The sequence below is a fragment of the Myotis yumanensis genome, unplaced genomic scaffold (assembly GCF_028538775.1).
Source record: "Myotis yumanensis isolate MYYU_CA2020_CCGP unplaced genomic scaffold, mMyoYum1.0.hap1 SCAF_11, whole genome shotgun sequence".
In the NCBI taxonomy this organism is placed as follows: Eukaryota; Metazoa; Chordata; class Mammalia; order Chiroptera; family Vespertilionidae; genus Myotis; species Myotis yumanensis.
The window spans coordinates 20199452-20213127 of NW_027223762.1; the positions used below are offsets into that span (position 1 = coordinate 20199452).

Consider the following 13676-nt stretch of genomic DNA (forward strand, 5'->3'; position numbering starts at 1 on the left):
TCATGTAATAAGAAACCATCCTTATTGAGCACCCGTGTGCCAGAAACTGTTCCAAGTTTTACAAGTATTAATGTATTATTCCTTACAAAAACCCCATTAAGGCTCTTTACTATTATTATTATTTCCACTTAATAGATGAAGAAAATGAGGCACAGGTGTTACATATACCATTTGCTGAATTCAAACAATGTTAGTCGGAGTACTCTAGGGTCCTTCATTTTATTCATCAATATCCTCGATCTAGAAGCAAAGTCATAGTTCTCTTTGCACTCTGGGAAATCACTGTTATTCATCCGGGGAGTCCTAGGGCCAGAAACACAGGCACATCTCTGGAGCCTTCTACATTATCTAGAAGGAGTGGAAGGAAAGGGAGATGTGACTTTGGTGAAATGACTTCAGAGGCATCAATCTGAATTCAACGACCTCCAATTTCACTCTTATAAAGTAATTTCATTTCCTATGCCCTTCATATGCTTATTTGTTTAAAAAAATACACACAGAGATGCTATCGGTTGTCTTCTCCAGAGCAGCTAGCTGTGGTTCTAAGCAGGAAAAGGACTGATAAGGCGGAGCTCTTAAAACAGGCCACCGAGAGCTAGCTGAACATCAGGCAGAAGAAAGACAGCGAGGAGTCAGGGGAACAAAGAGCCTTCAACTTTGCCCAGCACCAACTCACAAAGCTCAGCTCTAAGGGGCTTCCATCCCCCAACAATTGAAAGGTAAATTGAAAGGTTTTGCGAGACACGTGCTATGTGACTGAGCACCTGTCCAAACGCTACCCTTTTGCCCCAGCTGATGCGACTCTGGGGTGCTATCACAGTCCACGGGGGAAGTTTAGGTTTGCATGTAGAGTGAGCAATCAGATTGATTCTCTAAACCGGCTGCTGGATTGGATCCTACCCATCGAGCAGAGCAGACAAAGAGAGTCCTAGGTCCTATGCTGTAAGGGGAAGCAGCTGTGAAGAGCTGAAGACGCTCAAGACACTCAAGGGAGAAAGCACCAGAGTCAGTCAGTGCTAAACACAGAATAAACGGCTGTAATGGCACAGAAAACATAACCATCAAACCTAAGAGAGGAGCAGGCGGGCAGGTGCCACTTGCCTGACCTCAGTCTGTTACAGCTTCTCTCCTTCAAGGCTGTGCTGGAAATTAATCATACCTTTTGGGTTTGTGTGCAGAATATATCTGTGGGATGGCTTATGGTACCATTTGTTCCAGATCCACAGATCCCAGGGCACAGTCCTGACTGTGACAGACAGCGGATTTGAAAAGTCTGGAAATGGCCCTAACGTTGCCCCAGGGTTGTCCTTGTCATAAATTAGCTGGGGCTGTTTATTTAAAAATAGCTAGACCTTATTTAGTGTTAAAAGTCCCTTTCACTCTCTGAGCACAAACTAAAATGCCTCCTCCTCCATGAAGCCTTTCCCAATGTTCCCTTCTTCCTTTCAACTCTACAGCACTTTGCTCGTTAGTTGCAGCAATCTATCCTACTCGGCTAGGTATTTACTTGTTCTAGACCAAGCATGTCAACTCAAAGGCTAACACAGGCCAAATAAACGAAGCATGTGGCTAGTGGGCCTCAAGTTTGACATGCTTGTTCTAGACCCGTGGTCGGCAAACTGCGGCTTGCGAGCCACATGCGGCTCTTTGGCGCCTTGAGTGTGGCTCTTCCTAAGCCTTAGGAGTACCCTAATTAAGTTAATAACAATGTACCTACCTATATAGTTTAAGTCTAAAAAATTTGGCTCTCAAAAGAAATTTCAATCTTTGTACTGTTGATATTTGGCTCTGTTGAGTAATGAGTTTGCCGACCACTGTCCTAGACCACGACATCCCTAAGAACAGAGGATGTGGCACAAAGCACATGGCTCTGAACATCCTCGAACACTGGTACCACCACCTATTAAGTCTTGGATAAGTTATCTAGCGGAGTCATAGTCTTCACCTTTAAATTGGAAAAATCATGCTTCCCTTGTAGGGCACTTATAAGCATTAAATGAGAAAGTGTGTACCTATTGCTTAGATTGGTCCCTGGAACATAGTGGGTGCTCAACAAATGCCAAATAACCCCCCCTCCCCATCATCTGTATTCTCTGAAAAGCCCGGCATACGCTGAGTGCTCAATAAATAATACCATGGTTGGTTGAAATAAATTGCTGAATCACCCTCTTGTCTGTTTGACTTCATCTCACATTGGATTCAACCAGGCAATTATTAATTAGGCTGACTTCACATACAATCACATCTACAAAGTGATTACTTTTTCTGTTTTTAAAAAAATAAAGATGGATTCCACTATTTACATGTATTTTTCTATGTCTATTACTTATGCAAGAAATCACTAGTCTGCATTGGTATGGTACTAGCTTTCTAGGTTACTGGTATGGATATTCCAAAAGGAAACAGTAGAAGGCAGTCAAGATTTTACGGACATCGTCCGCACTCGGGGAAAACTATTTTGCCCATTTCTCAGAAGACTTTAAAAAGATTAAAATTGCAAGAAAGGATCACATTTTTGTTCCCGGTGCTGCTCCAGATGTCAAACGTCAGTGCTGGAGTTTATCTTTGCCTCTGGCTACTCTAAGCAGCCCTGCTCCTAAGTCCCTCACACTTCCCCACCAGAAGGGCCCTCTGAGGGCACTAACTAGATGGCAACCTAGTTTCAAAATTCTTTCACTTCCTCTGCATCTTCCTGTGTTCCAGGCCCTCAGGACCTTTCTATCTGCCAGCTGATCTTATTAACCAGTTGAAGTTGTACAAAAATGAATAAGATTCTAAAGGTTTGTGAGAATGGTGCTCCTTCTTAGGTCATATTGCCTTTTATTTTAGCTCAACTGGGTAGAATTACTTATTCAAAGAAATGTCTCTGATAGTGAGAATTTCAAATCCTATGTTGGCGGATGGATAAATGCCTTGTACGTAGGGATGCTCTGCCCTCCTCATATCACTTTAGACTGCTACCTGTAATGCACTTGTCCTTGACCACAAACACGTTTCCTTCACCTCAGGACTTTTCTTCTTCTTCTGAAACCAGCTAGGAAGTTTCAGGCAAAGAGAAAATATGATTCTCATGAATCTTTGTCGATCTTGTTACTTACTTACTACACTCTCGTGGCTGGGTAGATCAAAGGACAACCACAGACACAGATATACTAGTAAAACACTTAGGGTTCAATACAGAACTATCCGCAAAGAGAGCCTACCAAAAACACGTGAGGCGGCTAGGGCTGTGAGAATCTACCTCCCAAGTTAACCCAACACCTTGGGAAAGACACTAGCCTCCTCATTTGTATTCTGAACTGCTCTTGATAAAAACATACTGGGAAGAGTAACTTACCCTAAGAGTCCCCAGTTCAGAAAATGGGCTGTTTGCTTTACAAACCCTAGTGAGCACTCATCATTGATTAGTTTGAGTCTTCAAAATATGTGTTATGTAAAATATATTGTGTGTGCGCAAATGAGAGGCTGAAGGGGGAGAGGGAGTCAGGAAGAGAGATAGAGGTGTGTGCACGTGCACACACACACATACAGAGGTATTTTTTAGAAGAGAAAGAAAACTGGAAATAATCCCATTGAACCTGATGAGGTCCCACCAGAGTAGCCCTGAGCCCAAGTCAAAATTTCAGGCAGACTCCAAAAGCTCACATTCCCAGAATCATTCCCTTCCAATGGGTCTAAATCGAAAATGTGTCTCCAGGCCCTAGACACCCCTTTGTTCAGACAGAAAATTGGAAACCGATTGCTCAGCAACCCTTTGGCTTGGTGAGCTAGAATTACTACTGAGAATTCGAATCCAAGTGATAGATAGGCAGCTACGGGAGTTCTAAATGATGCTTGGATGGGATTCTGGTACCTAGGGAAAGTCAGGGAGAATATCTGCCACAAGGGGGAGCAGGAGAATTTGGTCAGATGGGAGACACTTTGGTAGAGCTTCTGGTGAGGGGTCTCACTATGAGGTCTGGATGAATTGGGAAGATGTTTTGGCAACAGACATTTATCCCTTAGGAGACAAAATAACATTTAAAAAGGATGAAAGGATCAGGAAGAAAAGAGAGATTACTGTGTGTTGATTCCTAAGTTTTTAGAACATGTAAAGCAACAATTTAATTTTCAGTTAAAAGCAACATACACTCACTCTACAGAAATACAAACGATGAAAGATATGTGCTCTACCATCCTGTTTTAATTGTGTATTTCTTCGTCCTGATTTAATTCCATTTTGTGTTTATCTTATCTAGTTCCATGCTGATGAGGCAGATTGCCTGCATTTTACCTACACGCTATTCTCCCTCTATCTGAAGGCATCATGAGGAAAGGGCTTCTCTTACTGAACTGCAACATGAAAATCAGATAGTAAAGTCCTAAAATTCACCTTCTTTGGAAGAAGCGCGGCCGCGAGTTAAAGAAATGCTTTAACTGGCTGTAAAGGAAGAATGCAACTTCATTGGATCTGCAGAGCTCTCCTCATCAGTTATTTTGTCAAAGAAACACATTAAGTACTTAGAGGGAAGGAATCATGCGTTTACTTTGCAAGATAAATAAAAGTCTATTTTTGTCTGATAAAAAACATGTTAAATATAGCTTGCTAACAAAATGCTGAAGCTTTCTTGGAATATTTTTTTTTCTCTCAAAACAGTAAGCTTAAAAGAGCAATTAGCATAATTCTTGCAAATAGTCCTGTAGGTGTTACTGACTACATTTCACCTTCCTTCTATGATTGTATTTGGAGGTAAAATACTGCACTGCTATGCATTTTATTCCCCTTCATAGTCAGCAAAAGGGTTATCTAGTTCTCAATCTTAATCCAAAAAGATACAGTGGAAACAATTAAATAGTAACAGTGAAAAGTAAACAGAAAGGTAGACAGTGTGATAGGTAGGTAGGTCGATAAATAGATGATAAAGTATTGCCTTCATATTCTTTTCATTCCTTGCTCTCCTCTTCCAACTCGGCTAAGCTTGCAAGACAGAGTAAATGAAGTCTGATTGTCATGGACACGTACATCCTTTGCAGCGTCTGCACAGCTCAACAGTGAATAGTAGTTTACCTTTGTCTAGTTTTTTTTTTCCTTAGGAATTAAGCATTCCATATTCAATAAATGACAACAGCCATTTTAGGGGGGAAAGCATGAATCCTCTTAGAGTGGCTGGGAGAAATCTTAGCTAAAGAGCCCTTAGATCCAAATGGAATCCTTCAAGCAGGCAGAATTTATAAAATGAAAACCATTTGAGAAAACACATCTTGCTTCTTGACAAAATAAATGAATCTCCCCCCCTCCAACCTTTCACTCACGAAGCCCGCCCTCCCCCCCCCCCCCCCCCCAATGAAGCCAGTTCTCCCTTCCTTCTTTCACACCAGCCTTGCCTCCCAATTAAGCAAGTTTGGCAAAACCCACAAGGCTAAATCCAAGTAGCACAGGATTTGAAAGAGGAACCTAAAGACAGTCATTCCAATGTTGGCTTTGTTTTCTTATCTGAAATGAATGAAACCCTTAGATACATCTTCCTCTCTCCTCTCTCCACTTGCTGTAGGAATGGCTTTGGAAGAGAAAGAGAAAGCAGTTTGTGATGGGGGGAGGAGTGAGTGAGTGTGTGTGTGTGTGTGTGTGTATGTGTGTGTTGGGGACATGGGTGGGACCTACACTTTGTAATCCCCTCCTGGTTGCTCCCAAGGTTTCCCTGAGGAAATCTTCACACGGAAGCTGGAGTGTGGATGTCCTCTTGTTCATATTTGGAGAGACTCAAGCTCTGCCTTTAACCAGATCATATCAGAATCTCTCCCTACTCTGCCAGCTCCTCCATGATCGAGATGCCTGCACTGTCTTTGCCACAGCTGTCATTGTTTAAAGAGCTTCTTCCACTACACCTCCTACTGATATCCTTTCTTCTCTTTTTAGTCTTTACACCTCCAGCAGGACAAAGTTTGTATTGTTATATTCACAACCACCAGTGGCTGACTAGCAGCAGTGAGAGAGCCACCAGCGAGGGAGCCGGGCTAAGGGGGGTTAAAATAGATACCTAGTGCAGAGCATGACTCTCTTTCCAGGGACTGCAGGCACCATGCGCATCGCTCTCTTTAAAACAATTCTTTGTTAAATGGGATCACTCTGCCCTTAACCCAACCACTGCCACCTTGGCTGGAGAGGGAAATATGAATTGCCAGCCCAAACCATTCATCAGTCAACAGAATCCAAAGGGGGTGGGGGGGGATTTAAAAATCAAGGATGCACACATACTGTGTTTTTAAAGCGCATCGCGCATCGCCTGGGCGGATTTGGGTTCTTTAGCCCACTGTCCACCCACAAGACCTCCCTCTTCCTCCTTAAGGTGGAGCCAAGAAGGGTATCCTCACATTTCAGAACACAGACCATTTCCCTAAAGCCCCAGAGGCAGATAATGGAGCTGCAAAGTTCCCTTCCCATCCCTTGGGGGGGAAGTGCCTGTGCGAGCAGAATCCACAACGCACACCCAGCATTGCGCTCAGAAAGGGGGACCCTTCAGCCCGCTCCCCGCTGCATTTCCCCCATCAGCCCCGGCCCGGGCCACACCTCCCTCTGCTCCGCAGTCCGTGGCGAAGAGGCACCCAGCGCCGCCTGAAAAAAGGGCGCTCGCAAGCGTGGCCTTGGGGAAGCCCCCGAGGAGTGCGAGGAGGGGGGGTGGCCTCGGAGCCCCGTTAGCTGGGATGCCTGGACCCGGCGGCGCCGCAATCCGGGTGGATTTAGATCTTCGCGCCCTCGATCCTGAGAACCCAGGGCGGCGCAGGGTGCAGCATCTCTCCGGGCAGCCCTTTCTTCTCCGGCAGCCGGCACTGGCGGGGAGGCACGCTCACACCCAGACACAGCGCCCGAGCAATCTCCCTCCCCGAGAGCCCCGGACACCCAGACACCCAGACACTTAGAATGTGTGTGTGTGTGTGTGTGTGTGCGCGCACACACACACACACACACACACATTTAGGAGCCGGTCCTTTGTCAAGGCGGCGGCAAGTGTAGCCCCAAGAACAACAAATGGAAAACAGTTGGCGGTCTCGGACCAAACCCCTCCGGCTTGCCCATCAGCAGATCCTACCTGGTTTGGGGGCGCGTGGACGGACCTTCCCCCGTTCCTCCACGCGAGCAGGCAATGCCGCGCACGCCCTCCTTTTAAACCGCTCTCGCCCAGGAAGAGGTGGCTCCCATCTTCGGGGGAAAGCGCGGAGCGGAGCGGGCGGCGTCGGGCAGCTCCCGCGCAGGGCAGGCTCCCGTGCAGCGCCGGCGCCAACAGGAGCGGCGGCGGCCGGCAGCCGGTGCGCGCGGGCGGGAGGCAGGCGCGGAGGCCGGGAGGCTGGGAGGGCCGGGGCCCGGGCGGCGCGCGCGCTCTCCTCCCCCCGCGCACCCCCGCCCGCCCGCCGCCCGCAGCCTCGCGCCGGCTCACCCGCGCGCTCGGCCCCGCCCGGTCCCCGCGCCCCGGCCCCCTGCGCGCCCCCCGGCGCCCTGGGCTACCACCTGGCCGGGGAGCCGGCGCGACTCGGGAGCGCCGAGCGCGTGGGGAGCCCTTCCAAGCTGCCGGCCTCTGCCGCTGAGATTTTCCGCTTTCCGCCCGGCCCCTGGCCCCGCAGTGCGTTCCGGGCGCGCGCTGGCGCTCTCTCCGCACCCAGCCCGTGGTCTCCCGCACCGACCCGCGCTGCAACTTTTCTTTGCCACCTTTCTCGCCTCGCCCACAGACGGAGCCCCAACCCCAACTCGCCTACCCATTTCTCACCTCTGCAATTGTGGATCAGATATGTCTTTCTTCCTTCACTTTCTATCCCTCTGCTAAGGGAAGCTTTCTTTTAGCAAAGGGATCTGGGGATACAGTATCTCATTGATTTTTCTCTTAAATCCTCACTCCGTGTTTTCCCGCATATCAGACTTGCAGAGTAACAGGCTGGGTAGTAGCTGCTGACGCAAGCAGATAAGGCTGTGGGGGTTGGGAGAGAGGTATTCCCCAGCCAAGAACTCGGAAAGATCCTCCGTGCTGGTATTTCCCTCAAAGATTGCAGCTCACCTGGGAATAATGATCAAGAGGCTGTTTAATGTGAAAGCCACGCAGCTTTTCAACTAGGGAGAGGAGTAACAGCTGAGCATTAAGGTTGAGTTGGGAAAGGTCTGATGCAGAAATCGACGAACCATTCACTGCCCTTTCCAAGAGAAGCATTATCATTGCCAATACATCACTTCCCCATAATTAATAAAGGAGCGCTGCACCAGGCCCTGGCTCTCTTGACAGCTCATTCATCCTTACAAATCCTTAATGACTTGGCAGGATGGAAGGCTAGATAGACCTACTGTGGAGTTCACAAACCTGGCTGCACGTCAGACACCTGGGAAGCAGGTTCAAAAATGCAGATTAGAGCGTCCCATCTTGAGAGTCTGATGCTGTAGCTCTCAAGCAGGACTCCAAGTTTGTATTTTTAAAGCACCAGTAGGTATTCGCTGCTGGTGTGATTTGTCAAAAGGTGTGTGTATGGAAGTGAGGGGGTTGGGGAAGGTGAGAGAAGGAGAGAGCTGCAGAGCACTAGGCAGAAAGTTCAGTTCCTTAGCAGAATTCTCCCCCATACTTACGGTGCAGATCTGGGGCAGCCTGCCCATAGGAAAAAGAGATTCTGGCCAGGAGCCCCACTGTTTGACTATGAGGCAAAGAGGGCCTAAGGGAAGTAGCCCTCCTCTACCTCTATCCCAGTGGCTCTCAATCCTGGGGAGCTTTTAAACATCCCAGTGCTTAAGCCACACCCCAGACCCATTACCCTGGAATCTCTGGGGGTGGGACCCAGGCATCAGTACGTAATTTTTGTTTTTTTATGTTCCCTGGTTGATTCCTATGTTTGTTTTTGTTTTTATATTTTTATTGATTTCAGAGAGGAAGGAAGAGGGAGAGATAGAAACATCAATGATGAGAGACAATCATTGATCAGCTGCCTCCTGCATGCCCCTCACTGGGGATCAAGGCCGCAACCCAGGCATGTGCCCTTGACTGGAATCAAACCTGGACCCTTCAGTCTGTAGGCCGAGGCTCTATCCACTGAGCCAAACCAGCTAGGGCCCTGGTTGATTCCTATGTAACCTAGGTTGAAAGTCACTGTTCTAGGCCAATATTCCCCAAACAAGAATGTGTGTGTGAATAACACAGGGAGTGTCATTTCTTCTGCAGCAGATCTGGAGCAGGCCTGGGATCTGCACTTTTGCATCACCTACTAGTGATGGTGATGCTGCCTGAAGGAGGCCCTCCCTTTCATTAGCAGCAAGGGATTCCTGAATTCCAGTGGTTCCGGACACTGGGCTTGGTGGTGGAAACTGGAGGCCTCTTCTTGTCTTATATATTCCCAGGAGTCATTCCTCTCTAAGAACTATTCCTTTCCTCGCTATGAGTGACATTTTCTTGGAAGCCACTCTGCGCACAAACTTTTTGTTAGACTGCACTGACCGGTGGGTGTGAACAGAGTCACACGTGGGATGACACAGGTCACAGCCAAAAATTAGAGCATCAGCCCAAAATTACTTAGGGCCCTGACTTGAAGGGAACGTGAAAAGGCAGACATTTGGCTCACACTCAACCAATGGGGCTTGAAGAGTCAAGTGGCTGCTTTCTAAACGACAGAGAAAAGCATGTAACTAAAGACTCCACCCAGAGGAAATGGGACCAAGCTAACTGAGGGAGGTGAGTGGAAGAGCTAAATGAAAATGTGAGTGGAGTACATCTCACTGGAATAGATCCTGTGCAAAGGGTGTGGTCTATGATTGCTATTATGGACCACTTAATGAAAGCTCAGGTTTTCTTGAAACTATAAGCACGCTTGTGATGTGGGATAAAGAGGACCCTGTTCTTAACGTCTTTATTCCAGTGGTCCAAGGACTTTATTCCAAAGTCCATCTTGTCAGTAGCCAAGAAAGCATGAAGGCTACATCTTGAGTCTTTTTGTTCTTCCTCTTTTCCAGCCAAGACTGATAGCAGGTCAACTTGGATTATTGGGGGGAAAAAACTTTCATTAAATGGTCCTTTCTTTACCTAGAACCTTTAAAGGCCACCCAGTGCCTAGTGATTTGGCACCCATTTTGATTTGGCTCAATATTTGAGCCCCTAATTTTTATTTTGCCTTTCATTTCTCATTAAAGGCATCTCTCTAAGGGTTCCAGGGCCCTGAGGCAAATCAAACCTTTTGCTCCCTCCTAAATGTCAAGCATGACTGGATTTTTATTGCAAGAATTATCAAAGGCTACATCACTGGCACGAGGCTCTAGTGAAGGAAATTGTGAGGCTACTGCTGGCTGTGACTTTGGAAAGAAGAAATGTTGTATGTAGAAAGGTGGTGATTAACATTCCACTGGCAATAGTATTTCTTAATTGTGTCCTTGAATATGAATTGCCATTCTTTCCTTTGGACTTGAGATACAGAGTATAGGTTTCCACAGTTATGTCTCCCAACAGTATGCCAGGACCATTCGGGGATTCTACTAAGACTTGATATAGTCTAAAGATGGTACAGGTTTTCAGAACCATTTTTCCTGAAAATCTTCAGGAGATTTAATTAACTCGTTTTTAGACCAAAGTATAAAACTTGTGAATTAGGCCTAACTTTTTATCCAGTCTATGGAAAAATTAGACATATGATCAGGGTACCAAATTTTTTTTAAAAAGTTTAATATTTTGCTAAAACACTAATTTTTCATCACAGGGAAATTTTATTTTGTTATAATGTAATTCCTTTTAATTTAATTTGAATTACTTAGGTTAGAGGTACCATCACTGTTTCTTGTTTTTTATTTTTAATGCCTGGTGTTTTTTAAGAGTGTTAATATAGAACTAGTCCTTCCTGACCTCATTGACTATTTTGCCAGTTGTCACCATTCAGATCTCTGCTCATTCATGGTCTGAGTCTGATACTGATTTGTACATAAGAGAAAAGAATTATAATATCCTCTGCCTTTCCAGCTAGTAGAGCGTGGCATTAGCCATTTCCCCACATCTAGGGACCTCAGGTAGGCCCTGGCCCTATTTGTCCTTCACGTTTGTTTTTTTGTTTGTTTTTTTGTTTTTGTTTTGTTTTGTTTTGCTACTGGTGGGACCCAGGGGTTTTTGCTTCAGGGGTGACAAGATTATTGGTTTACTTCTAAGTGCTGCTGTTCCTTCTCTGGGGTCTTATTCCTGCAATTCAACTTTTTCTTCTCTGTTTTGTTTTGAACAGCTGAGAACCACAGTAGAATCCCATCCAGGAAGCAGGCCCTGCTATTGGGTGGGAGCAGCCTTACTCATAGGCCAGGGGTGGGCAAACTTTTTGACTCGAGGGCCACAATGGGTTCTTAAACTGGACCGGAGGGCCGGAACAAAAGCATGGATAGAGTGTTTGTGTGAACTAATATAAATTCAAAGTAAACATCATTACATAAAAGGGTATGGTCTTTTTTTTTTTTAGTTTTATTCATTTCAAACGGGCCGGATCCAGTCCTCGGGCCATAGTTTGCCCACAGCTGTCATAGACTAACAGTTATCACCCATTCTCCCCTGTGCTCCATGGCTGGGAGGTCACTCGCTTCCTATGAATTTGTCACAGTCTTTGAATAGCAGGTGCCTGCACTTCTGCATCCGACCAATTATAGTCAAGGGTTGGGCTTGTACAAAATCCTAACACTTGCATTTCTCATTTTTACCCCTTATTATATTAAGGACGTATCTGGCCTGTATCCCACAACTGTACCCAATGGTAAGATTGCCAATGAGTAACTCAATAGCAGAATTATTATCTAGAGCAGCTAGGGGGTCAGAAAATAACAGAGACTAGTTAAGAGTTAAGGCTTTGGAGTCAGAATATCTGGAGTCAGAATATCACTTTTATCTGTGTGACCTTGGGGAAGTTTCTTAACCTCTCTCAGTCACAATTTCTGTTAGGAAAACCTACATGGTAAAATTTTCCTTCAGGGAGCTAAAGGGGGGTGGGGGCGTAAAATGTGTGTAATGTACTTGACATAGTTCCTGATTATAGTAATTATTTAATAAATTATGTTGTTTATGTAACTATTAATAAAGTTCCATAAAATGTTATAAAGTCATTTTAAAAGTTTCTACATAATTAGGTTCCACATATTCAGACCATCTCATTACTGATAATAATTATGCTATCATTTTTGTTATACAGAATTCTGTACAACAAATAATCTAGGGAAATTGATGCCCCTACAGCATGAAAGTATTTCCTGTCTTCAATTAAAGAAACTACTTGTACAAGTTCTGATTTTGTTAAGTACAGAGTATGGTTATATGACTGATAAAGGGGGCACAACATTCTGGCTGCATCACAATATTTATTTTCCTTTATGTCTGGTTATCATCTTGGTCCCAACTCTATTATAATCTGAGGGTGTAAGTTCCAATAGAGCAGTGGTTCTCAACCTGTGGGTCGCGACCCCTTTGGCGGTCGAACGACCCTTGCACAGGGGTCACCTAATACTATCCTGCGTATCAGATATTTACATTACGATTCATAACAGTAGCAACATTACAGTTATGAAGTAGCAACGAAAATAATTTTATGATTGGGTCACAACATGAGGAACTGTATTTAAAGGGCCAGAAGGTTGAGAACCACTGCAATAGAGCCATTTTAAACAAAGTTCACTGCGATGAAGATTTTGGTTGTCACATGAATGTTACTTACCGGGGATCTTATTAGAACATGAACGTCTTCACTTGAGTCTGCACAGACTTCCCTCAATATTGATTCAATGACTCTCCAGCAATAGGGACTCAAGATGAAGCCCTGGGGTGCTCTGTACCAGGCAGTTGTTCCTTGCAGTCCAGTTCTGAAGCAATGTCCCCGAGAGATGGCACTTCAGCTTTTTCAATAAATCTCTTTTATAAGGCATCGTCTATGATGTATAGCTTCCTCTACATCTCTATTTGCTGGGCACTGATTAGAATCTTCTGAGAACTGCCAATGTTTTAGTGGTTACCGCAGTGCCCAGACAGTAGCCCTTGAAAATAGTCATAACAAAAATACCTAAGGGGGAAATAGACTGAACTGAAGGTGTCTTAATCCACGGTTTTAATGATGTTGATTCTGCTACCTCTGGAAATGTCTGGAAATAACAATACTATCTGCTCTTGTCTCTTTAAAAAGTCAGAATCTTATCTAGTGTGATCTAAAGAGTCCTTAGCGATCATGAGCAGAGAAGCTCAGAGACAACATTTTTTTTTCCTTTCCTTTTAACCTATTGTCCTGTCACACCCACAAAAGCTTAGCCATCTTTGGATAAGCTTTACAGCTTTTGAGGGTAGACCAGAATAAACACATTGTTTATGTAGATATTAAAATTATTAGCCACTTGCAGCCTAAGTCATATATAAGAAATCCTCATGAACTAGTTGGGTGAGCTGTGATTACTCTCATTTTAAAGACTGAGAATGAAAGTACAGAGATTTGCCCAGTCCTGGCTATATAGAAGTATCAGTTGTGTCGTTTTAAAATAATATTGAAGCCCAGGCCAGCTCTTTGAGATTCTGTTCCCGTAGACCTGGAATGGAGTAAGGGCACTGGTATTTTTTTAAGTTCCCTAGGTGGTACTAAGGTTCAGCCAGAGCTGAGAACCACTGGCCTAAGAGCAAATTGCTAATTAGTAGTAAAGAGAAGTGAAAAAACAAAACAAAACTCTTTATATCTGCCTCAAC

General features: G+C 45.1%; 1 protein-coding gene across 17 annotated transcripts in view; it reads right to left on the minus strand.

The window, feature by feature from the left end:
• The window catches only part of SLC8A1 (solute carrier family 8 member A1), a 356279-nt gene that overhangs the window by 300448 nt on the left and 42155 nt on the right, over window positions 1-13676 (minus strand). For 6 of the 17 annotated variants that reach the window (XM_070429086.1, XM_070429083.1, XM_070429085.1 and 3 more), the window contains exon 1: window positions 7068-7150. The exons of 5 other annotated variants lie outside the window; for them this stretch is intronic. The gene's annotated coding sequence lies outside the window, so the exon portion shown is untranslated. Of the gene's footprint in view, window positions 1-7067; window positions 7297-13676 lie in introns of those variants that run through there. 6 more of the 17 variants (XM_070429091.1, XM_070429088.1, XM_070429090.1 and 3 more) reach the window with 3 other exon arrangements.